At 40.8% G+C, this 26,355-nt stretch overlaps 1 protein-coding gene and 1 non-coding gene across 2 annotated transcripts in view; both read right to left on the reverse strand.

Moving 5' to 3' along the window:
- The window catches only part of LOC126176938 (uncharacterized), a 101,772-nt gene extending 84,070 nt beyond the window's left edge, over positions 1-17,702 (reverse strand). The window contains exon 1 of the mRNA XM_049924135.1: positions 17,133-17,702. The gene's annotated coding sequence lies outside the window, so the exon portion shown is untranslated. The remainder of the gene's footprint in view (positions 1-17,132) is intronic.
- An 8,013-nt stretch (positions 17,703-25,715) lies between these two features.
- On the reverse strand, positions 25,716-25,790 carry Trnas-cga (transfer RNA serine (anticodon CGA)). Its single transcript has one exon. It is a non-coding gene; the product is annotated as a tRNA-Ser (tRNA).
- Positions 25,791-26,355: the final 565 nt, after the last annotated feature.

Below are 26,355 nucleotides of genomic sequence, written 5' to 3' on the forward strand. Positions count from 1 at the left end.
TGTGATTTGCTGAGGATGTTGTTGCTCTGGTGAGATACTATTCGAGAAGACAGCACCTTCTCAAAACTTTCGGAAAATCGTGTCAGCATTGAAACAGACCAGTAGTTACTGACATCTCTCCTATCATCTTTGTTATGGAGCGGTTTAAAAATGACATATTTCAACCTCTCTGGAAAATATGCCCCAAGTCAATGATGCATTACATATTTCAGAGAAGACAGAGCTTATTATATGAGTACAAGTCTTTCGTTTTTTTTTTTTTTTTAAGAACATATAATTTTCTTAATTTCAGAGGGAGAAGTTGCCAATACATTCGTATGACTGAATTTTATAAGAGTTTCTTTTCGAAACACTGCTGTGACTTTTCTCTTGAGCTTTTTGTCCCTATACTTTCTACTATCCCTTTAGTGTCCCATGGTTTTTTATGTGGTTGTTTGATGTCCTTTCTTTTAGCTTTTGCAGAAGGATATTTTCAAATAATGATAAAGCTTTATCACTGAATAGATTAAATTTTATGCTAACACTTGTTTCATTATAATTTCATCCCAAGTTATATCTTGTAAACTATTCTTAAAAACACTTGTCCTTGAGTCATTAATTGTTCTAACTGAATTCCACTGAGGAGTATCCATGCTGCAAGGCATTATCTTATCTATCCTAACTAAATGTGTATCATGATCAGAGAGAGCATCTGTTACTGAGTAAACAGTTATTTTCTCAATTTTCTCTCTTTTCACCAAAGAAAACATTGTCAATTCCCACTGTCTTTACCTAACTGTGTTGGTAAGTTAATTACTAAGATCATATTTATTAATAACAGGAAATAAATTTATTGAATAAAGTGTATCACATATTTATAAAGTGCAGTTAGAAAAAAATATTCTTTCTTCTTCTTCTGTGGTGCTACACTCCAGGACGAACCTTGGCCTTTCCAACGAGCTTCTACCTTACTTCAGGGTCACATGCTACCCTCCTCCAATTTCTGCACCCACGCTTCAGTAGGTCTTCTTCCACTCCATCCAGCCACCTTGCTCGAGGTCGACTTTGCCATCTTTGTCCTCCTGGATTAACAAAGAGAGTCTTCTTTATCACCTCAGACGCCTCCATTCTTGCCACATGACCTGCCCATCTGATCCTTCCTGATCATTTAATTTTTGTTACAGGAGCATCGGCATATATAGTGTACAATTCTGCATTGTGCCTTTTCTTCCCTTGTTCTCTATCATACACCGGGCCAATTATTCTCCTCAAAACTTTCCTCTCAAATCCATCGAGCAGCCTTGCATCGGTTTCTGTCAAGGGCCATGTTTCCGAAGCATAAGTGAGAACTGGTCTAACAAGGCTTTTATAAATAGCGAATTTTGTTGGGCAGCTGAGGAGTCTTGATAGAATAAATTACTCAAGGTGAAATAAATGTCTTATTTGCTGATATCAGCCTAATCTTAATTTCAGTTCAGATGTCATTAAAGCAAGGGACTGTGGAACCAAGATACTTGAAGCTATCAACTCTTTCAAATGTGTATCCATTCACACTGAAAGTTGACAGCATACTGGGTTGATATGCTTTCTCACAGGCCATGTATTTAGTTTTATCTTCATTTATCATAAGATTCATCTTCTTACTTGCTTGACCTAAGGCTGTAAAAGCTTTTTCCAGTGCTGGTACTGTCCATGCTATGATGCCTGCGTCATCTGCATATGCTAAAATCTGCACTGACTTGTAGAAGATGGTGCCCCGGTCTGTTGGCCTGTTTCCCTAATCACCTTCTCGAGTGCTACATTAAATAATAAGCGTGCTAATCCATCTCCTTGACATGGCCCATTTTTTGTTTCCAGGGGGTCTGAGTAATTTCCTCAAAATCAAATGCAGCTTCTCACATCATACATCATCATTTTAACCATTCTCAGGAGCTTTCAGTGTATCCCCACCTCCTGTAAGGCATGAAACAACCGGTTTCTACTGATGCTGTCACATGCAGCAGTAAAGTCAATAAAGAGGTGATGTGTTCCTATTCTACATTCAAATGCTTTATCCAAAATTTGGTGCAGGTAATCTGGTCTATTGTTGACCTTCCTCGTCGAATCGGCTTTGGTATATTACAGTTTCTTTATCCACCTGTGAGACTAGCCAATAAGAAATATATTAGGTAACACCTTGTACTCCAGGTTCAGAAGGGTGATTCCATGGTGGTTTCTACAATCCATTCGGGCACTCTTTTTATGTATGAGACATAATATTCCTTCATTCCATTCATCTGGTATCCTTTCCTGTTCCCGAATGAGAGTGATAAGCTCAAACAGAGAATGCTCTAATGTTGCTCCTCCACATTTTAGCAATTCTGCAGGAATGCTATCAGTGCTGGGGGTCTTGTTATTCTTCAGTTTCCTTAAAGTTTTTTTAACATCCTCTAACCCTAGGCCATCCACTGACTAGTCATCATCCAATCCTTGCTCACAATCATTAGAGACATCCTCTGCTTGCTCTATCCCTCGATTCAGGAGGTCATTAAAGTACCTTCGCCAATTTTCCAGAGTCTGGTTACTCTCGGTTATGTTCCTTCTTCATCTCTAATCAAGCTGGTTATTGGAGCAAATTGTCTTCTAGCATTGTTTACTTTTATAAAGAACTTCCTTGTTTCATTCTTCTTCTTGGACAATTCCATACATTTCATATACACATCAAAGTTAATAAAAATATCGTCCATCCCTGTCTCTGATTAATATCTAGTAGACATGCAACAATTAGAATGCTCACCATGTAGCCTACACAAAGTGGAGAGCATTTCAATTTCTACAACAAAGTGCAATAACTTTAATTTTAGAAGCAACTGTAAAAAATAGTTTTGCTTTTCTTATAACAAAAAATGAATATGGGCTAAAATAAGTTTGTTTTGAGCTGATACTTATCCATCAAGGTTGCAGCATATGTCAAGTAGTTTGACAGTAGCAGATCTATTTTGAAAGACATAAAGTTACTTCATATACACTCACCAAAAAAGTTATGCATATTTCCAAATTATCCACCAACAGTCACTCTGGATGTTCCTTTTGTGTTTATGTAGGAAGGCGGCTGTGTAAATAATGCGAACTCGTTTGTAGCTGCCATTCTCCCTCATCAGCAGCCTTGCAAACAAACACAGTACACCAGAGCTGAGTTCTCGTGAATGCACAGTTGTGCCTTGTAGTGCACCGCAATGCCTCGGAAAAGGCTCTCCGTGGCAGGCCATATCAAAATAATCACATTGGTGGGAGAAAACATGAGACACGACATTGCGAATATTGTTCACATTAATAAGTGCTGTCTCCAGACTGCGGAAAAAGTTCCAGGAAACGCATTCAACAGCAGATTGACATAGCGAAGGGCGTCCATGCAAAACTACAACAGCTCTTGACCGGTATGTAATGATATCTACACAAATATACCCTACAAAGACAGCTACTACTCTGCACCGTGAGCTTCAAGAAGCCACAGCGGTTACCGTAAGTACCCAAACTGTGGGCAAGAGACTTCATGATGGGGCGGGGAGGGGGGGGGGGGTGTACAGCCGAAGACCTCAAGACTCTACCACTCTATCCACATCATAGTGGTGCTCGTCTAAAATGGGCTACAGCATATGAACATTGGAAACCAAAGGACCAGAACACTGTTCACAGATGAAGTGCAAATAAGCTTGCACCCTGATGACAAATCTGTTCATATATGGAGACGAACATGGGAACACAGTCGCCCATCAATGACTGTGGAACGTCACCAACAATCTGGTGGCTCAATCGTATTGTGGGCAGGTGTCAAGTATGACTGCCGCGCACTACTCGTTCCAATTGAAGGCAACATGACTGCTGCAGTGTATGAAAACAACATTCTCCGACTCATAGTTAGTGGTTTTAGAGAGTCTGTAGGGGAAGGGTTCACTCTACAGGGTAACACCCGACCTCACCGTGCTCGCAGTGTGTGACAGGATGTGGGATCCAATGAAAAGATTGCCCAGCATGCTCACCAGATATTAATTGCGCAGAGCATGCAAGGAGCTTGCACAGTATTACAGAAGCATCCAATTCCACCAATCTGCTGTGACACATGAAATCGTCAATATGCTGAGAAAAATAAAAATGACAATAACATCTCACTCCAAAAATAAGATGAAACTTAACAGGACAACCATGGAAAATTGGGAGTTTAGGGCAGGGACAAGCCAAATATACAACAAGAAAAAAATATTGCACCATCCTAAAACAAACAACATAAAAAATTAAGAGTTCTTCCTGCACAACAAACACCAAATTAATCGGCCTAACAAAAAGCTAAACATATAAACAAAAAGAAAACCTTAATAACTCACTGAATTACTCCCACAGCCCACGTTACCAAACCAACTACCTAAACTCAAAACCACATTCGCACAATGACAACCAAAGCTCAAAATGGACCCAATGCCACACATTAAATTCAGCATGTCCACATCCACCACCAGAGGGCACAACCAAATACAACAACATGACATCTACAAACACAACCAACTCAAAAACTCTGCACTGTAGTGACACCACACACCACACCACCACTACGTCATGGGTCAAAGCAGACGTGTGGAATCAGGCACTTCTGTTAACGCACTTGCTCAAAATAGAGATTTCTTGTCATCAATATAATCCATTAATGACTGAAGCTGTTGGGAATGCTGCCATTAAGAGGTGGGAAAATGTGTCTGAAGAGGCCTGCAATGAGTTGGTACTGAGCATGTCCCGTCACATTCAAGAGAGCCTGAGGGTTCATAAAGGACAAAGATGTTATTAACAGACCAGTGAACAAACCATTTTGTTTTTTAATGTTGTGGGACATTGTAATTTCTTTATTTTTTCAAAAAATGACCCTTTTTCATTTCATAACGATTTTAAAAAGGAACAGAATGTATATTGCAGTTTTCCATTGCACAATATTCTAGTCTATACTAGACAAGACATCTACCTCATTCTAAAATAAGATGAATAATTATATGCTTAACCTTTTTGACAAGTGTATATATTACACTTTTTTTTTTATTTTTATTCATCAGTCTTCTGACTGGTTTGATGCAGCTCGCCACGAATTCCTCTCCTGTGCCAGCCTCTTCATCTCAAAGCAGCACTTGCAACCTACATCCTCAATTATATGCTGGATGTATTCCAATCTCTGTCTTCCTCAACAGTTTTTGCCTTCTACAGCTCCCTCTAGTACCACTAAAGTCACTCCCTGATGTCTTAACAGATGTCCAATCATCTTGCCCTTCTCCTTGTCAGCAATTTCCACATATTCCTTTCCTCCGATTCTGCACAGAACCCCCTAATTCCACCTAATTATTATACTATGTAATATACTATCATAACATATTTATATTCAATATCACTTTCTAGACATATAGAGCTCATTAATGAAGACATGCGAGCATTGTTAAGCTGACAATTTTTCCATTTTGTAGCAAATCTGGAGTTTGGATTTCATTATGTTTCTGTGTTTGTATTCCACTATGTTTTTGTGCTTTGCAGCATTAGTAATCTCTCAATTTCTATTTCAATATACCTGACTGGAAACACTAGAGTCATCAGGAGGGTGACTATTCAAATCCACATCTGGCCATCCGGAGTTAGGTTTACCGTGATTACCCTAAACTATTTTGGGCAAATGCCAGGATGGTTCCTTTGAAGGGGCATGACCGATTTTGTTTGTTATCATGGCAACATTCTGAGCTTGTCCTCCATCTGTAGGCCTAATGACCTTTCTTCCTTTTTTCAATTGAAAGGTAGTTTTACGCAAAGCATTTATTTCCTCTGATTATGAAGTAATGTTTTGACATATTTCAGTGAACAGAAAAAAAATCTGAAATACTGGATACTAAAGAACCAGAGTTGTGCACAGGACGGAAAATCACAAATGTGTTCAGCCGCACAGAAACAGTCTAAATACCACGCAAATCTGTTTGGAGAAGGCCATACAGGATACAAAGGAATGTTCCATACAAGTTGTCAGCTTTGAACAGTGTCATAGGAAATATGCGGCAAATGCCACCAACTCACAACCCAAATCTCACCATCCAATCAATGTAACCTAGATGTTGGTCAAAGCTACAGAGCTCTCTGTCACCACAACCAGTTTTGTTTTAAGTATCACATTCATTGGTTCGCCAACTCTCAACCAAGCTATTACCTTCCAATCTAACTTGTACCTCAGGCTAAGCTACAGATCAATCTGGTATCATAACAAGGTCCCCCCCTTTCAAATTCATTTGCTTCGCCAACTAAAAACAAAACTGTGAATATACATGCATAAAAAAGTGACGTGACAGCAGCCACTAACATCACACCACCAGCCAAAGCTGGCAACTTGTATCGAACATTCCATGAAATATTCCATCGAAAACCAGAAGACAACTAGTAATAAAACTTCATCAACTTCAAAGTGACTTTACGGCACAACAAGGGTGACAACTGTTCACTTCACTAATTGATGAAGGTACAATACATAGTATGTAAAAGGTTATAAACATGCTGAATGGGGAAACTCACTTGTATGTCGTTTATGTTAGTGTCCTACATAACCGAAATTCCTACCACTTTTGGCTGTATGCAGTTTCATGAGTCTAGTGTTTCCAGTCAGGTATATTGAAATAGAAATTGTGAGATTACTAATGCTGCAAAGCACAGGAACATAAAGGAATACAAACACAATGGAATCTAAACTCCAGATTTGCTATAAAACAGAAAAATTGTCAGCTTAACAATGCTCACATATCTTCATTAATGAGCTCTATGTGTCTAGAAAGTGATATTGAATATAAATATGTTATGATACTACAGGGTGGCGCACGAAATGTGTTACCAATTGTTTCTTTCACAATTTACGATGCACATTAGAAATTTACGACGCACATTAGATATCCTGCTGGGATCTCTACAGCAGTACCAGCAGAGCTTGGAAAAACAAATGAGTTACGAAATGACGTGTAATTCACGATACTGCTGCTAGGAGACTAGTAAGCAGCAATGGCTGACAATGGAAGACTGACAACACAGCAACGATCGGCAATTGTGTTACTTATTCATGAAACGAAAAGCCTTGCTGTGACTCAGAGGCGTTATCGACAACATTTTAACACACGATGGGTCCCTTGCAAGAAGACCATCCACAGGTTGTTGAATAAATTTGTACAGGAAGGAACAGGATTGGAAGCGAAGCGACCTCGGCCTAAGACTGTTTGTTCGCCAGAGAATATTGAAGCAGTACGAGTTGCTGTACAGAGAAGTCCCGGGAAATTGTGTAGAAAGGCAGCAGTGCAACTGGGAATATCCAGACACTCCGTTCAACGCGTTCTTAAAGGTGACCTCCATATGTATCCACACAAGATGATCTGTGCACAGAAGCTCACTGAAGAACACAAGCAGCAGAGACTACTTTTTGCTCAGTGGGCAGAGGATAGGGAAAAAACTCTCAACAACATTTGGTCTTCAGACGAGGTGCATTTTCATTTAGAGTGTGTGGTTGACAAACAAAATGTACGCTTTTGGGCCACTGAAAACCCACAAGTGCTTCATGAACGACAACATTATGCTCCGAGGATTACAGCGTGGGCAAGAATTTCCAGTCACGGACTTATTGGATCCTTTTTCTTTGAAGAAACTGAACAGCGAGCGTTATTTGAGCATGCTTCGCAATAGCTTCATTCCACAGCTTCTTGCTACTGCCTTGCCCTTCAACACACAGTGGTTCATGCAAGATGGAGCAAGGCCACATACTGCAAACACTGTGTTGGAGTTTTTACACAAGCATTTCGCCATGCAAATCATTTCACTCAGGTTTCCAGGTCACTTCAATGACAGACAAAATTGCCCCCCCCCCCCCCCCCCCACATAGGCCAGACCTCAATCCATGTGACTTTTTTCTCGGGGGGTACCTAAAAGAAAAAATTTTCCCAAAATGTCCAAGTGAAGCCAAAGGAAAACCTTACATTAACATTACTGGTTTTTTTTTAATACGTGTTCCATTGATCAATAGCATAGAAATACCGTTATGATGTGTAACGTGTCAAATGCACAAGAAATGCGCACAGGAAACAAGGTTTTTTTTTCATTATAGTGTTATATCTAGATATTTCTATTATATATCCCATTTCCTTAAATGGCACAAAATGCATATATTATATCTCCAGATTTATTTACTCATATTCAAGAATTCATCTATGGTATAATAGGAGTTGTCAAGGAGGTATGGCCAAGATAGATACGAAGCCCACACCTACTACAGTAGTACAAGTTTATATGCCAACTAGCTCTGCAGATGACGAGGAAATTGAAGAAATGTATGATGAAATAAAAGAAATTATTCAGATAGTGAAGGGAGACGGAAATTTAATAGTCATGGGTGACTGGAATTCGAGTGTAGGAAAAGGGAGAGAAGGAAACGTTGTAGGTGAATATGGATTGGGGCTAAGAAATGAAAGAGGAAGCTGCCTGGTAGAATTTTGCACAGAGCACAACTTAATCATAGCTAATACTTGGTTTAAGAATCATGAAAGAAGGTTGTATACATGGAAGAACCCTGGAGATACTAAAAGGTATCAGATAGATTATATAATGGTAAGACAGAGATTTAGGAACCAGGTTTTAAATTGTAAGACATTTCCAGGGGCAGATGTGGACTCTGACCACAATCTATTGGTTATGACCTGTAGATTAAAACTGAAGAAACTCCAAAAAGGTGGGAATTTAAGGAGATGTGACCTGGATAAACTGAAAGAACCAGAGGTTGTACAGAGTTTCAGGGAGACCATAAGGGAACAATTGACAGGAATGGGGGAAAGAAATACAGTAGAAGAAGAATGGGTAGCTTTGAGGGATGAAGTAGTGAAGGCAGCAGAGAATCAAGTAGGTAAAAAAACGAGGGCTAGTAGAAATCCTTGGGTAACAGAAGAAATATTGAATTTAACTGATGAAAGGAGAAAATATAAAAATGCAGTAAATGAAGCAGGCAAAAAGGAATACACATGTCTCAAAAATGAGATCGACAGGAAGTGCAAAATGGCTAAGCAGGGATGGCTAGAGGACAAATGTAAGGATGTAGAGGCTTATCTCACTAGGTATAAGATAGATACAGCCTACAGGAAAATTAAAGAGACCTTTGGAGATAAGAGAACCACTTGTATGAACATCAAGAGCTCAAATGGAAACCCAGTTCTAAGCAAAGAAGGGAAAGCAGAAAGGTGGAAGGAGTATATAGAGGGTCTATACAAGGGCGATGTACTTGAGGACAATATTATGGAAATGGAAGAGGATGTAGATGAAGATGAAATGGAAGATACAATACTGCGTGAAGAGTTTGACAGAGCACTGAAAGACCCGAGTTGAAACAAGGCCCCTGGAATAGACAACATTCCATTGTAACTACTGACGGCCTTGGGAGAGCCAGTCCTGACAAAAAACTCTACCATCTGGTGAGCAAGATGTATGAAATACCCTCAGACTTCAAGAAGAATATAATAATTCCAATCCCAAAGAAAGCACGTGTTGACAGATGTGAAAATTACCGAACAATCAGTTTAATAAGCCACAGTTGCAAAAAACACGAATTCTTTACAGACGAATGGAAAAACTAGTAGAAGCCGACCTCGGGGAAGATCAGTTTGGATTCCGTAGAAATACTGGAACACGTGAGGCAATACTGACCATACGACTCATCTTAGAAGAAAGATTAAGGAAAGGCAAACCTACGTTTCTAGCATTTGTGGACTTAGAGAAAGCTTTTGACAATGCTGACTGGAATACTCTCTTTCAACTTCTATAGGTGGCAGGGGTAAAATACAGGGAGCAAAAAGCTATTTACAATTTGTACAGAAACCAGATAGCAGTTATAAGAGTCGAGGGACATGAAAGGGAAGCAGTGGTTGGGAAGGGAGTAAGACAGGGTTGCAGGCTCTCCCCGATGTTATTCAATCTGTATATTGAGCAAGCAGTAAAGGAAACAAAAGAAAAATTGGAAGTAGGTATTAAAATCCATGGAGAAGAAATAAAAACTTTGAGGTTCGCCGATGACATTGTAATTCTGTCAGAGACAGCAAAGGACTTGGAAGAGCAGTTGAACGGAATGGATGGTGTCTTGAAGGGAGGATATAAGATGAACATCAACAAATGTAAAACGAGGATAATGGAATGTGGTCGAATTAAGTCGGGTGATGTTGAGGGTATTAGATTAGGAAATGAGACACTTAAAGTAGTAAAGGAGTTTTGCTATTTGGGGAGCAAAGTAACTGATGATGGTCAAAGTAGAGAGGATATAAAATGTAGACTGGCAATGGCAAGGAAAGCGTTTAGTGTCAGGAAGTCATTTCTGAAAGTATTTGTATGGAGTGTAGCCATGTATGGAAGTGAAACATGGACGGTAAATAGTTTGGACAAGAAGAGAATAGAAGCTTTCAAAATGTGGTGCTACAGAAGAATGCTGAAGATTAGATGGGTAGATCACATAACTAATGAGGAAGTATTGAATAGGATTGGGGAGAAGAGAAGTTTGTGGCACAACTTGACCAGAAGTAAGGATCGGTTGGTAGGACATGTTCTGAGGCATCAAGGGATCACCAATTTAGTATTGGAGGGCAGCGTGGAGGGTAAAAACCGTAGGGGGAGACCAAGAGATGAATACACTATGCAGATTCAGAAGGATGTAGGTTGCAGTAGGTACTGGGAGATGAAGAAGCTTGCACAGGATAGAGTAGCATGGAGAGCTGCATCAAACCAGTCTCAGGACTGAAGACCACAACAACAACAACGAGGTATGATTCCAATTTGTTTTTGAAACTATTACTGCTGTCTGTCAGACATTTTATTTCATCTGGTAATTTATCAAAAAGTTTTATAGCAGCATATTTTACCCCTTTTTGTGCCAAAGACAGGTTAAGTAAAGGATAGTGTAGGTCGTTCTTTTTTCTGATATTGTAATCATGAATGTCACTGTTGATTTTAAACTGGTCCATGCTGATGAGAAAAAATTTCATTACTGAGTAAATGTACAGTGAAGCAGTTGAATTCCTAACCTTTCAAACAGATGCCTACAAGATGAGCGACTATGAACCCCACACATTATTCTAGCTACTTTCTTTTGAGCAGTGAATACCTTTTGACTTAGTGTTGAGTTGCCCCAGAATATTATTCTGTATGACGTCAGAGAGTGGAAGTATGCAAAGTATGTTAGCTTACTAATTTCTACAGCCTCAAAATTGGCAATTATTCTGATTGCAAAAGTTGCTGAACTGAGTCACTTTAGGAGATCCAAAATATGAATTTTCCAATTAAGATTCTCATCTATATGTACACCCAAAAACTTAGTATGCTCTACCCTGGCTGTTGACTTCTTTTGATGTGTTATGTTTATTGAAGGAATTATACTTTTGCAGCAGAAAATTGGATGTACTGCGTTATTTCAAAGTTCAGAGCACGCCCATTCACAGAAAACCAATTAATAACTTTTCCAAAGACCTTATTTGTATCATTTTCTATAGGACTTTCTTTTACTGGATTAATAATTATGCTTGTATCATCAGCAAACAGTGTCAGTTCATCACGAACAGGAGGGGACCCATGATCGAACCTTGTGGAACACCTAATGTTATTTCACCCCGGTTAGATGAAGTGGCAAGCTCCTTTGAATCACTTGAAGCATATAAAGAGACTTTTTGCTTCCTGTTCTGTAGATATGACTTAAACCACTCATATGCTGTTCAATTTATACCATACAATTGTAATTTCTCTAACATAATGTTATGGTTCACACAATCAAATGCTTTGGACAAGTCACAGAATATTCCTACTGGAGACATTTTACTATTTAAAGACTATTATGTGGACAGTGAAATTATATATTGCTGTCTCAGTGGAACAGCATTTCTGAAATCCGAACTTTTGATTTACTAAGTATCCCATTACTGCTGAGATGGCTAACCACTCTCGAGTACATTACTTTCTCAAAGATTTTTGAAAATGCTGTAAGCAAGGATACTGGCCAGTAATTACTGACATCCTTTTTGTAGAGAGGCCTGACAATAGCATATTTTGAACTGTCTGGAAAAATACCCTGAGTCAGTGATGCATTACATATGTGACTCAAAACATCAGCTGTAATTGCTCCACATTGTTTTAATAACTTGTTAGGGGTCGACAGAAGCGTCCGATCCCATGCGTCGGCTTTGACCCATGACGTAAGGGTGTTGTCGTGTGTGACGTCATGACGGCGCAGAGTTTGGTTTGAGTGTGGCTGTCTCCAGTTCTGTTTTCTTATTTTATTTACTTTTCTGATCTGTTCGTTCTATCCTGTGAGATTTTTTAAAAAAATACAAAAAACATTAATCAGCTACTGAAGCATCTTTATCTTCTATGGGTTGCAGGGGTTACGACCCTTGGGGAGGTGGGTGGGTATTCATGCATGGCTGTCTTCACTTATACGTTGTAGCTACGCAAGGCGTCTAAATTTGTTTATATTTAGTTTGCCCCCCCCACCCAAAACACCCCATTTCCTGCGCTTGTCCCGTTAGTGTCATTAGGCTTCTTTTGGAAAAGTGTGTGTGTTTGTTTTTGTTTCCGCCATATTTGTGACGTCATGGGTCAAAGCAGACGGGCGGGATCGGACGCTTCCGTATTTCCCTTGTTAGAGATGTCATCTACTCCAACGGAACATTTACTTTTCAAAGATTTAATAATTTTCGTTATTTCACAAGAGGTTGTTAAATGAAACTTAATCTGACTAAAATTTTTCAAAACTGACTCTTCCATGTACTGCCTGACTTTTTCGTTTGAACTATTCTCACCAATTTTTTCTCCTACATTTAACAAGTGATTGTTAAATACATTGGCTACCTGTGTACTGTTGGTTAAGATGGTCTCATTCTCTTTTACAGTAATACTACCTACCCCCGTGGTAACTATTTCTGTCACCCTTCTAACAACATTCCATATTGATTTGATTGCTGGAGTTGTTAATTTCTTCTCTGACATACATATTTCTTGATTTCCTTACAACTTTTCCCAGTATGTTACAATAATTTTTATAGGTAAAACTATTTCTTGATCTTTACTAGTTCTTGCTGTCTCATACAGTTTTCTTTTTATTTTTGAAGACACTTTAATACCTGTAGTTATCCAAGGTTTCTTTGAAAAGGTTGTGGTGTTACATTTAGTAATTTTCTTTGGAAAACAATGAGCAAAAAGGGATATAAATTCATCAAGAAATATGCTGCATTTATCATTAGCATTTGGCTCATTGTATACATCTTCTCAGTTTAGATTTCCTAAACTTTCTCTGAGGTGATCTATAGATACCAGGTTGAGCACCCACACACTTTTACTTAATTGTTTCTGAAGTGTACACCCTGTTAGGTTTTGTAAGTTAATCAGTTGTGCATCATGGTCAGATAATCCATTTACCACAGGGAGAGCATGTGTTTGTTCTACATCCTCTTGCTGTACAAATACATTATCTATTAGAGTACTACTGTCCTGAGCTATACGTGTAGGGAAATTGATCGCTGATTGTGAGTTATATGTTGTTAACAACACTTCCAGTTCACTTTTCCTATCAGAAGTGCTTAGAAAGTTAACATTGAAATCACCACAGATTAATAACTACTTCTTTTTGTCTGACAGACAGCATAATAGGGAGTCAAACTTTTCTATAAATAGCTCCTAATCTCCTAGTGGAGACCTGTACCCTGTTGCTAATATCAACACAACATTATCTAGCTGAAGTTAACATGCACCAACCTCAAAGTGCTGATCAACACAAAATTTGCTTACTTCAACAGTTCTGTATTTATACCCTTGTTTTATGAAAACGGCAACTCCTCCTTTATCCATACTAGATCTACAAGTGTAAGATGCTAAATTATACCCATTTATACTGACATTTTCCATCCCCACAGTTACATGGTGCTAGACAGACAAAGCATATCAATCTCATTCTTATTTTTGAGATCATCTAAACACATTACCCGCTCATCTACTTCCCCCCCCCCCCTGATAATTTGGTGAAGTAAGTTGATACCACCCTTAGCTTTATCCCTATTTGCTGTGCATGAAGTTTCTTTTCTCTTATTTTCCTTGGTTGTTGTCTGTCTGGAATTTGGCTTTAACCTAAAAAAAACTGTCTGCCTGGTCCCAATAACCACAGGGATCACCCCTTGTGTTACTGTGCCCCCCCCCCCCTTACAGTATATGCTAATAGAGAAGCTAACTTATCTTTCCCCTTCCTATTAAGGTGCAGGTCATGTGTAGTGTAACCCCACCTATCAATAGCATCAACTGGAACAACACTCATGTGAGACTTTGCCAGTGTCTGGAGCATCCCGTTCAGTTCAGTGTTAACACGACTTACAGCAGTGTTTACCCAGGGCTGATCATGGCGCTGAAAGACCTCCACAAAACCCACATTCGTGGGCCCAGTTTCTGCTCCTATTTTATCCAGGTCACTCCTAATACTATATCTTGAATTCATAGCCAGGATGTTTCCTGGTCCCCCAACTATAATTACCTGATCTTCCTTCTCAAAGTCCTTACATAACAGACCTAAGTTTTCTGTCACCTGGCTAAGGCTAGCACTTGGTTTCACAAAACTTGTTACCAGGTACTCTGTCCCTAATTTCTCCTGAAGCTGTTGGCCCACACCCCTCTCATGACTGCTACCTGTAAGTACAATTTTTCTTTTCCTATTCTGTTTTGATCCTGACCTGTCTTTTTTCTTTAAGCTAGTATTCTGTTTCAACCTACATTCAACTACATCTGAATGAGGCTTTCCTCCACTACTTCAGATAGCAAAGCCAAACTGATTTACTAACTGAATTTCAGAAGTTTTATCAATTGTTTCCCTTTTTCGCCCTTTGCTTGCTACTTTTTCCTCCCTTAGCTTACGTAATTCTAAATTCACAATTTCTAATTCAGCCTTAAGGGCACAAACAAATCTTTGCCTCCTGTTCCGCGATTTTTCTGTCCTTTCTATATAACCTACACTGCCGTGGAAGAGACTCATGATCTACCCTTGTTTCCTCTCCACTGCACTCGCCCCAATGAAACCACAACCTACAGTCTATACAGAACACCCCCTTTTTCAAATTTCTACAGCAACCACCACACTTGTCACACATGGTATGATGGTAAAACGTAACACAAAATCAGAAAATAACTTCAACAACACAACAGTTTCATAACCTGTACTAATACGTAACTAAACACTAATGTAAACAAACATAAACTTGCTTCAGAAACTTTTAATTAACCACACTAATTCTGGATGAGAGACACAAATTAATTTAACTTTGAAGCACTAAGTCTAGTCAAAAACAAATATCTACACTCGTACGAAATTTACGCCTAAAAATGTAAACAAACTCGTGACTGCCGGCCTTTACGAAATACTTCCTTTTCGATGTAGGCCTAATTGCATTTACAAAAGCGAAACCTTCAATAGATAGATTAGATATGAGGTAAATGCACTAATCTAAAATGTTATATTAACTAAATTAGCTCTTAATTCAATATTAATCGCTTAACTTAATGAGAGCTTCGTACACACACGTCCACCTGGCTGCAGGGCTGCTGTCATTGTGAGTTCTGATACTATGCCACAATTCACTGTAATATGCTTGCCTATTGCTAAGTAGGCCTGCTAACAGTAATCTGTCGAATATCAAATAATATCAAACATCATGATACAAAACTAGAGGTAATGCAGCAGACATGGGAGATAACAAGAGTAACAAAAAATACAGGACTTAAAATTCCTATTAATAAAAGAAAGGTGCAGAACACCAACAGCAGTAAATTTTATGTGTAATACAGATTATCTGGCAAAACACTTTGAAGCACTAACAATTCAATGTAACCCAGCATAAATAGAGAGAGACAATAAGGCTAGAAAAATCAAGGGGAGAGAACAGAAATGAGACTGATCAATGTCTGTGATAAAAGTTTAAAGGAAGGAAAGAAGATGAACCTAGAGTAACCTCCCTCCGATAAGACATCTTTAGAGATGAAGCACTCAAACCGGGCAACAATTATCAGGAAGGAGATCACCAACATTCTTTCAACAGAACCATTGCAGAATTATCAAAATTCTTTCCTCTATTCATTAATTTTTTTAGATCTTACCAAGAAGACCTGCTTTTAACAGCACCTCTTAGAAATGTAGTCACCTTCACAGGGTTTAAGGAAAACAGCACCTATACCAAATCCAGGTTGATGGGACAGATATTCGAACTCCGCTTCTCCCAAATACAATTGTATTAATCATTGTGCCACCTTCCTTAGTCAATATTTTTCAGTAGAAAAAGGTAATGGAACCAAGTTCATGAGAAACAAGATGTAATTTGGTACAGACATGTGTGAAAACCATGACAGAGCTGAAGAAATAAAGCACTTCTGCACAAGAGAATCATATAAAGATGTAGGATAGAGATGAAGAAAACACTCTGTGACAATGCATTTAAAACAGAAATGGCAGTATGCAGTCCCCACCTGTAGAATCTATATTTATACTTTTTACTGTTCAGGGGTGGAAAAATTATGCCTGATAATGTACTGTACTTTTTAAATGTATGCAAGGCCATAAAGTACAACATAGCCTACTTGTGAAAAGCTTCCGACAGCACAACTACTAACAAATATGTATCGCTGAATACATAATTAATTAGTCTGTTGCCAGGGCTGGAAATGGCTCAAATTTACTAGAACATGAAACAAAATACGTGACAACTGAGAGAGGGCTGTATGTTCTTACAAACTTCAAACTAGTTCTAAATGGTGAAAACACATAATTCCTCAAAATGTTGAAACAAGATTTACTATGAATCTAAAATGATTAACAAACAAATCGTATGCTGATCGCGACTGCTCGATAACCCAGCATCTCATAGCTTTCTGTCAAAGAATTCTTCATGTGCTGTTCTACAAATACCCAGTCCTGAATCATTTACCTAACTATAGAAGCCAACGTAAAACGAACATGGCGTGTAATTTCTGCTATTTATTCAGACAAACAGTCAATATATAACCGAATTTACTGCATTATATGAGATGATGTTTACAAATAACTTATCGTATTAGTTACGTGAAACTACAGTACTTACCTCAGCAATTTCTTAAGGCATTAACAATAAATTTTCTTCGTCCGTTGAAGTACTGAAAGTAAGCATTACTTGCACCAACTAATGTCACTTTAACTCAACACGATAAGAGCTGATAGTCACACAACAGTTCAATACTATAACCAGAAAAAAACGCGTTTTCACTCTACGCGCGCAATGCTACACATTGACTCCATGATGCGAGTTTTGTTTACATGTGCAGAAGTAGAATCAAATCTCAACTGTTAAGTTCGTATTAAAGCATCTATAAGTGACGGTAAGTAACACAGAGCGCAACTCAGTTTCTTTTTCAAGGGGGTGAAATATACTTTCCCACATTTATCCATCCCTACATACACTTCACTTCAATCTAATTGCCACGCTCTCTAAAGGAAAGGAAACGCCATTTGCGCAAGCTTCGAAAAGAAGCACCCACATCAGCTGAATTTCGTTGGCGAATAATTGGACCAATGTTGTTCAATCGTACATTGTTTACCTTCCTTTAGAAAAGTCTGTTTATTACTATCCAAAGCACATGTATCTCTGTATCAAAGGCTATTTACATAAAAAAGCATTCCCCGCCAATTTTTAAATATAGCTATTGAAATAAAGGAAGCATATGTGCGCAACAAGTATGAGTGACAGTTGTTCTCATTGACTAAAGGAGAGGTTTTAACCGCTTTTCTTAATATGGGCTACAAGTTGATGTTTACAAGTTGTTCCTGTAATTTAGTTTCTGAATCAAAATATTTGAAATTCGTATTAATGCAAGCACGACAGTTAATGCGTTTACTGTTTCGATATCGAATTATTGTGGGAGACATGATATTCGTGAGTGTTTATCTATGCAAAATATAACGCTGATGATTCGCGAGTGTCTGGTTATACAAAAAACAACGCTGATGATTATTATATGATGTCCAGAAGTGGGCATCTCTGCCGCAATACACCGAGAAATCAGTCGGTTTAATTGGAGTAAAGGCAGAAAGAAAGAAAGATATCTTCTCTTCGCCCGAACTGTGATATGTTAGTGGGGTAATAGAAAAAACATCACAGTGTGGCAGACGAAGTTAAGATACAGGTGATAATGTAACTTAAAGCTATAAATCAAACATTTATGTTCCAGGGTGTCCATTACCCTGAGTCTACAGATCTTCCGACTTTAAAAAAATGGAATCATCTAAACCTCACAAAATAGAGCCCATTGTTCTAATAATTTCACGTTTATTCATCCCTGAAACCAATGATTCAATTGAGATAACTTCATGAAAATGGAAAATTAATGCAAAAAGTTCACAGTTGCTGTCGCAAAGACCAAACAAATATACCTAGCAGTTCCAGACTATCAGCCTACAGAAACTTGTCATCCAATCTCGCAACATTTTTGACAGTATATCGGTATTTCAAACTAAATGAATTATATTTCTACTCAGGTATTTACTCCATAGTACAGAAAAACATATAAATGCAGGAAACTGAATTTTTTCTTTAAATGTAGATTAACCAGTGGTCTAGTGTTGTTTGTTTTTGAAGTATCCTCAGGTTATAGGCGGAGTCTGGGTCTCGACCTGCCAGAAAACTTCGATAATTTTCCTACTAGTCATCTTCAGGCTAAGAATTGGGATCATGCTCGGTCTCTCTCTTCTCTCTCTCTCTCTCTCATCTAGTACTTTCCCCTTTTGGTTTTTCCTCCAATTGTGTGTGTGATTTTTTTCTATGTTTTTAAGAAGTCTATGTACTGTGATGATTGTTCTGTTTGTGTCAGGGGTGAAATGAAATGTCTTGTGGCTAGGGCCTCCCGTCGGGTAGACCTTCGCCTGGTGCAAGTCTTTTTGAGTGATGCCATTGCGGCGCGGCGACTTGCGCGTCGATGAGGACGAACACAATACAACACCCAGTCCCTGAGCGGAGAAACTCTCAAACCCAGTCAGGAATCGAACCCGGGCCCTAAGCATGACATTCCGTCACGGTGGCCACTTTTTTTTATCTCGTTTTGTTCCGTATTGTTCGCTCTATTGGTTCGGGGCGGACGTCCCATGACACTTATTCACATTCATCATTGGTCCATTAACTCAGGGTTTTTTTTTTTTTACTATTTTATTACAGAGAGCAGCTAACCCTCTGACTGAACATGCTGAGCTACCGTGCTGGCGCCACTCAGCTATCGAGGCGGACGTGTCAGGGTTGAAGGAACGGAAATAGGAATTGGAGATTCGTATTTTCCCCTTCGACTTACATCTACATCTACATCACACTCCGCAAGCCACCTAATGGTGTGCGCTGGAGGGTACCTTCGGTACCGCGATCTGATCCCTCCAACCACGTTCCACTCGCGAATAGAGCGTGGGAAGAATGATTGTCGGTAAGCCTCTGTATTGGCTCTAATTTCTCGAATTTTCTCCTCGTGGTCAATACGAGATATGTATGTGGGGGAAGTAATATGTTGTTAACTTCTCTTGAAAAGTGCTGCTCTGAAATTTCAATAGTAAATCTCTCCGTGATGCACAACATCTCTCTTGTAACGTCTCTCAGTTGAATTTGTTCAGCATCTCCGTAACGCTCTCTCGCCAGCTAAACGATCCCATGATAGAACGCACCACTCTTCGTTGGATCTTCTCTATCTCCTCTTTCAGCCCTACCTGATAGGGATCCCCTATAGATGAACAATACTCAAGAATTGGGCGAACAAACGCCTTATAAGCCACTTCTTTCGTGGATGAGTTACATTTCCTTAAGATTCTTCCAGTGAATCTGAGTCTGGTGTTTGCTTTTCCCACTATCTGTTTTATATGGTCATTCTACTTAACGTCGCTCTGGATAGTTACGCCTAGATATTTTACGGCAGACGCTGTCTCCACCTGTTTCTCATCGATAGTGTAGCTGTACAGTAGTGCATTTCTTTTCCTATGTATGCACATTTTGTTACATCTATTTACGTTCAGGGTCAGTTGCCACAGTATGCATCATTCATCAATTCTCTGCAGGTCGTTCTGCAAATTCTTAGTATCTTCTGCCGTTGCTGCTTTGGTATAAACAATTGCATCATCTGCGAATAGCGTTAAAGAGCATCACACGCTTTCTACTACATCATTTACATACAGGGTTATTACAAATGATTGAAGCGATTTCACAGCTCTACAATAACTTTATTATTTGAGATATTTTCACAATGCTTTGCACACACATACAAAATGTCTAAAAGTTTTTTTAGGCATTCACAAATGTTCGATATGTGCCCCTTTAGTGATTCGGCAGACGTCAAGCCGATAATCAAGTTCCTCCCACACTCGGCGCAGCATGTCCCCATCAATGAGTTCGAAACGGTAAGGCTTCTGCTTTAGCCTTTTCCGTAAGATTTTCCAAACCGTCGGCTGTGGTACGTTTAGCTCCCTGCTTGCTTTATTCGTCGACTTCCGCGGGCTACGCGTGAAACTTGCCCGCACGCGTTCAACCGTTTCTTCGCTCACTGCAGGCCGACCCGTTGATTTCCCCTTACAGAGGCATCCAGAAGCTATAAACTGCGCATACCATCGCCGAATGGAGTTAGCAGTTGGTGGATCTTTGTTGAACTTCGTCCTGAAGTGTCGTTGCACTGTTATGACTGACTGATGTGAGTGCATTTCAAGCACGACATACGCTTTCTCGGTTCCTGTCGCCATTTTGTCTCACTGCGCTCTCGAGCGCTCTGGCGGCAGAAACCTGAAATGCGGCTTCAGCCGAACAAAACTTTATGAGTTTTTCTACGTATCTGTAGTGTGTCGTGACCATATGTCAATGAATGGAGCTACAGTGAATTTATGAAATCGCTTCAATGATTTGTAATATCCCTGTATATAGCGTGAACAGCAACGGTCCTGTCACACTTCCCTCTGGTACTCCGGATATTACCTTTACATCTGTCGATTTAGTTCCGTTAAGAGCGACGTGTTGAGTTCTATCTGCAAGGAAGTCTTGAATCCAATCGCAGGCCACTCCCTAAGCTCGTATTTTTGTCATTAAACGACAATGCGGTACGATGTCAAATGCCTCACTGAATTCAAGGAACACGGCATCCGCCTGAGCGCCGTTGTCCACTGCGCTGTAGATCTCTTGGAGGAACAGAGCGAGCTGGGTATCGCAGGATCTCTGTTTGCGGAACCCTTGTTAATTTTTATAGAGGAGCTGTTCATTTTCCAAGAACGCCATAATTATTTAGCATAAAACATGTTCCATAATTCTACAACAGATTGATGTCAACGATATAGGTCTATAATTTTGTGGATCTGTCTTCTGGCCTTTCTTAAAAACGGGAATGACCTGCGCTTTTTTCCATGCCTTAGGTACCTTTCGTTGCTCAAGCGCTCTACGATAAATTACTGCTAGAAGAGGAGCAAGTTCTTTCGCATAATCTTTATAGAATCTTATAGGTATCTCATCTGGTCCTGAAGCCTTTCCACTACTAAGCGATTGTAGCTGCTTTTCAGTTCCGCGATCGGTTATCTCAGTATCTGCCATTTCGACGTTCACACGACGATTGAAAGGAGGGACAGTGTTTCGATCTAGCGCAGTGAACAACTTCGGAAGACCGAATTCAGTGTTTCGGCCTTCTCTCTGTTATCTTCCGTTTATGTGCCGGTAGGGTCGCTGAGAGAATAAATACACTCCTGGAAATGGAAAAAAGAACACATTGACACCGGTGTGTCAGACCCACCATACTTGCTCCGGACACTGCGAGAGGGCTGTACAAGCAATGATCACACGCACGGCACAGCGGACACACCAGGAACCGCGGTGTTGGCCGTCGAATGGCGCTAGCTGCGCAGCATTTGTGCACCGCCGCCGTCAGTGTCAGCCAGTTTGGCGTGGCATACGGAGCTCCATCGCAGTCTTTAACACTGGTAGCATGCCGCGACAGCGTGGACGTGAACCGTATGTGCAGTTGACGGACTTTGAGCGAGGGCGTATAGTGGGCATGCGGGAGGCCGGGTGGACGTACCGCCGAATTGCTCAACACGTGGGGCGTGAGGTCTCCACAGTACATCGATGTTGTCGCCAGTGGTCGGCGGAAGGTGCACGTGCCCGTCGACCTGGGACTGGACCGCAGCGACGCACGGATGCACGCCAAGACCGTAGGATCCTACGCAGTGCCATAGGGGACCGCACCGCCACTTCCCAGCAAATTAGGGACACTGTTGCTCCTGGGGTATCGGCGAGGACCATTCGCAACCGTCTCCATGAAGCTGGGCTACGGTCCCGCACACCGTTAGGCCGTCTTCCGCTCACGCCCCAACATCGTGCAGCCCGCCTCCAGTGGTGTCGCGACAGGCGTGAATGGAGGGACGAATGGAGACGTGTCGTCTTCAGCGATGAGAGTCGCTTCTGCCTTGGTGCCAATGATGGTCGTATGCGTGTTTGGCGCCGTGCAGGTGAGCGCCACAATCAGGACTGCATACGACCGAGGCACACAGGGCCAACACCCGGCATCATGGTGTGGGGAGCGATCTCCTACACTGGCCGTACACCACTGGTGATCGTCGAGGGGACACTGAATAGTGCACGGTACATCCAAACCGTCATCGAACCCATCGTTCTACCATTCCTAGACCGGCAAGGGAACTTGCTGTTCCAACAGGACAATGCACGTCCGCATGTATCCCGTGCCACCCAACGTGCTCTAGAAGGTGTAAGTCAACTACCCTGGCCAGCAAGATCTCCGGATCTGTCCGCCATTGAGCATGTTTGGGACTGGATGAAGCGTCGTCTCACGCGGTCTGCACGTCCAGCACGAACGCTGGTCCAACTGAGGCGCCAGGTGGAAATGGCATGGCAAGCCGTTCCACAGGACTACATCCAGCATTTCTACGATCGTCTCCATGGGAGAATAGCAGCCTGCATTGCTGCGAAAGGTGGATATACACTGTACTAGTGCCGACATTGTGCATGCTCTGTTGCCTGTGTCTATGTGCCTGTGGTTCTGTCAGTGTGATCATGTGATGTATCTGACCCCAGGAATGTGTCAATAAAGTTTCCCCTTCCTGGGACAATGAATTCACGGTGTTCTTATTTCAATTTCCAGGAGTGTAGATGATTTTGACCCACTTACTGATTTTACATACGACCAAAATCTCTTAGGGTTTTTACTCAGGTCGGTTGACAACGTCTTACTTTCAAAATTATTGAACGCTTCTCTCATTGCTCTCCTTACGCTCATTTTCGCTTCGTTCCGCTTTTATTTGTCAGCTAGGTTTTTACTTCTCCTGAATCTGAGATGAAGTGCTCTTTGATTACGTAGCGCTTTTCTAACACGGCTATTAAACCATGGTGTATCTTTCCCATCCCTTAAAACCTTACTCGGTATACACTTGTCTAGGGCATATTGAACGATGCCTTTGAATTTTTTCCGTTTGTTCTCCACTACTTCATCTTAACCACAGAATATTTGATGCTGAATGCTGAGATATTCTGAAATTTGTATCTCATCAGTCTTGCTGAGCATATATATCTTCCTGCATTTCTTAACATTCCCTGTAGGACCCGTCGTCATAGATGCTGTCACAGCCTTAATATCACTGACAACTTCCTCTACGTTAACTGATGCGATAAGTTCAGGTCTGTTTGTTGCCAGGAGGTCTAAGACGTTACCCTCACGAGTTGGTTCTCTACCTGTCTGCTCAAGGTAAGTTTTGGACAAAACATCCAGAATAATGTCACACGATTCCCTGTCTCTGGCACCAGTTTTGATGGTATAACAATCCCAATCTATACCTGGCAAATAGAAGTCACCTCCTATTATAACGGCATTGCTAATGATATTCTGCAGCTCTGTCTGAAGCGCTCTACAACTGCAGATCCTGACCCAGGTGGTCTATAAAAGTATCCGATCACCATTTTTGACCGTTATTTGATACTCAGTTTCACCCAGTTTAATTCACATTCGGAATCCGTGACAACCTCACTAGATTTTATCGAATTTTTTACTGCAATAAACACGCCGCCACCATTGGCGACTAACCTATCCTTACGATAAATATTCCAGTCTGAGCACAGGATTTCGTTGTCACTGACGTCTGGCTTCAACCAGCTTTCTGTTCCCAATACTATCTGTGCTTTATTGCCTACAATAAACGATACTAATTCTGGGACCTTTCCTTGGATGCTCCTGCAGTTTACTAAAATCATATTAATCTTTTCTATTTCTGATCTGTGAGGACCTAGATTCTATGAGGTCGCTGTGACTGATTTATCAGGCAAATCGTGTTTTCTCCCAAGGGATGGGTCCTCTAACCTAAAAAAGCCATCGAAGATAGTCATCGTGCATTTGTGCTTGTTGGGGGACATGTCATACGTCCTAGGTAGTGGATGAGATCATTTCCAGATCTGGAAGAGTTCTCCTAGAAAGCCCTTGCCAGATCTTGGAAAACGCTCTTTAAGGAAGGGAACTTCAGCAGTGGTGTGCAGATCGTCTGTCCGGACATTTCTCGGCCGCGTATCCCGAAGCAGGGCACATATATTCCATAATTGGCCTTATAAGTGACTGGTACACCTTAAGGCCAGTATTACACTATCAAATTTCTTTGTCAAAGATTTGATCAAAGCTGTGATCAAATATTCCGTCAAATATATTTGACAAAGATCTTTGATGTAGCACTAGAAGGGGTATTACACTGTCATCATATTTTTCGTCAAAGTTCAAGATGGCTGACAACAACAACTTGTTATTAATCGCAGCAGTTGCATGTACCACAATTGCACTGTGTGCACATGCGGAAGAGAAGCGGAGGAAAAAAAGGTTCAAATGGTTCAAATGGCTCTGAGCACTATGGGACTCAACTGCTGTGGTCATCAGTCCCCTAGAACTTAGAACTACTTAAACCTAACTAACCTAAGGACATCACACACACCCATGCCCGAGGCAGGATTTGAACCTGCGACCGTAGCAGCAGCGCGGCTCCGGACTGGAGCGCCTAGAACCGCACGACCACCGCGGCCGGCGGAAAAAATGGAAACATACTTGCATGAAGCTGTGGATTTTACGACGACACAATAAAAGCATTCAACAAAACTTGTTACGTGAGCTTATAGTGGAGGACGTCAAGTCATACATCAATTACTTAAGAATGGATGACCATACATTTCAGTATGTGCTCAATTAAGTGTATCCTCATATCACAAAGCACAATATTCACTTACGAACTGCTACATCTGCAGAAGACAGGCTCACTGTAACACTGCGATTCCTTGCTACAGGAGAGGGTTGGGTTAGGTTAGGTTAGGTCAGGTCTCTAATCTTCGTAATCTATTTTTGTATTCAGTGCGCCTCACGTTGTAAAGCACCTCATCAGCTTTATACAAAAAAAAATCAAATGGCTCTGAGCACTATGGGACTTAACATCTATGGTCATCAGTCCCCTTGAACTTAGAACTACTTAAACCTAACTAACCTAAGGACATCACACACATCCATGCCCGAGGCAGGATTCGAACCTGCGACCGTAGCAGTCGCGCGGCTCCGGACTGAGCGCCTAGAACCACTAGACCACCGCTGCCGGCAGCTTTATACATCTCTATTAATTTTGTAGTTGAAACTTCCTGGCAGATTAAAACTGTGTGCCCGACCGAGACTCGAACTCGGGACCTTTGCCTTTCGCGGGCAAGCGCTCTACCAACTGAGCTACCGAAGCACGACTCACGCCCGGTACTCACAGCTTTACTTCTGCCAGTATCTCGTCTCCTACCTTCCAAACTTTACAGAAGCTCTCCTGCGAACCTTGTAGAACTAGCACTCCTGAAAGAAAGGATATAGCGGAGACATGGCTTAGCCACAGCCTGCAGAGTGAAAATCTCATTCTGGAATTTTGTAGTTGTCGGCAAACACCAATTGTATTTACCAGCAATGTTTATAAAAACAGAATGCAGCGATGCTAGCGATGTGGTAACATGTCACATTGCGGTGAACAGAAGACAAACGACTTCTTTGATCAAATCTACAGTGAGGCCCTAGATTTGATCATATATTGGACGACATTTGACAAAGTTCCCTATTACACCATCAAATATCTTTGACAAATACCAGCCTTACCCCTATAGACCAGGAAAGGGAGCTGGTTGAGTTCAGGATATGATAGAGGATGGACATTCTGGCATGGACCTGCATGTGAACCTCATCTATGTGGGGCTTCCACGTAAGACGAGAGACCAAGGTCACGCCAATGTACTTAGTGGTTCTGCACCAAGTGAGTTGGGTATC

This window comes from Schistocerca cancellata, chromosome 3 (assembly GCF_023864275.1).
Source record: "Schistocerca cancellata isolate TAMUIC-IGC-003103 chromosome 3, iqSchCanc2.1, whole genome shotgun sequence".
Taxonomy (NCBI): domain Eukaryota; kingdom Metazoa; phylum Arthropoda; class Insecta; order Orthoptera; family Acrididae; genus Schistocerca; species Schistocerca cancellata.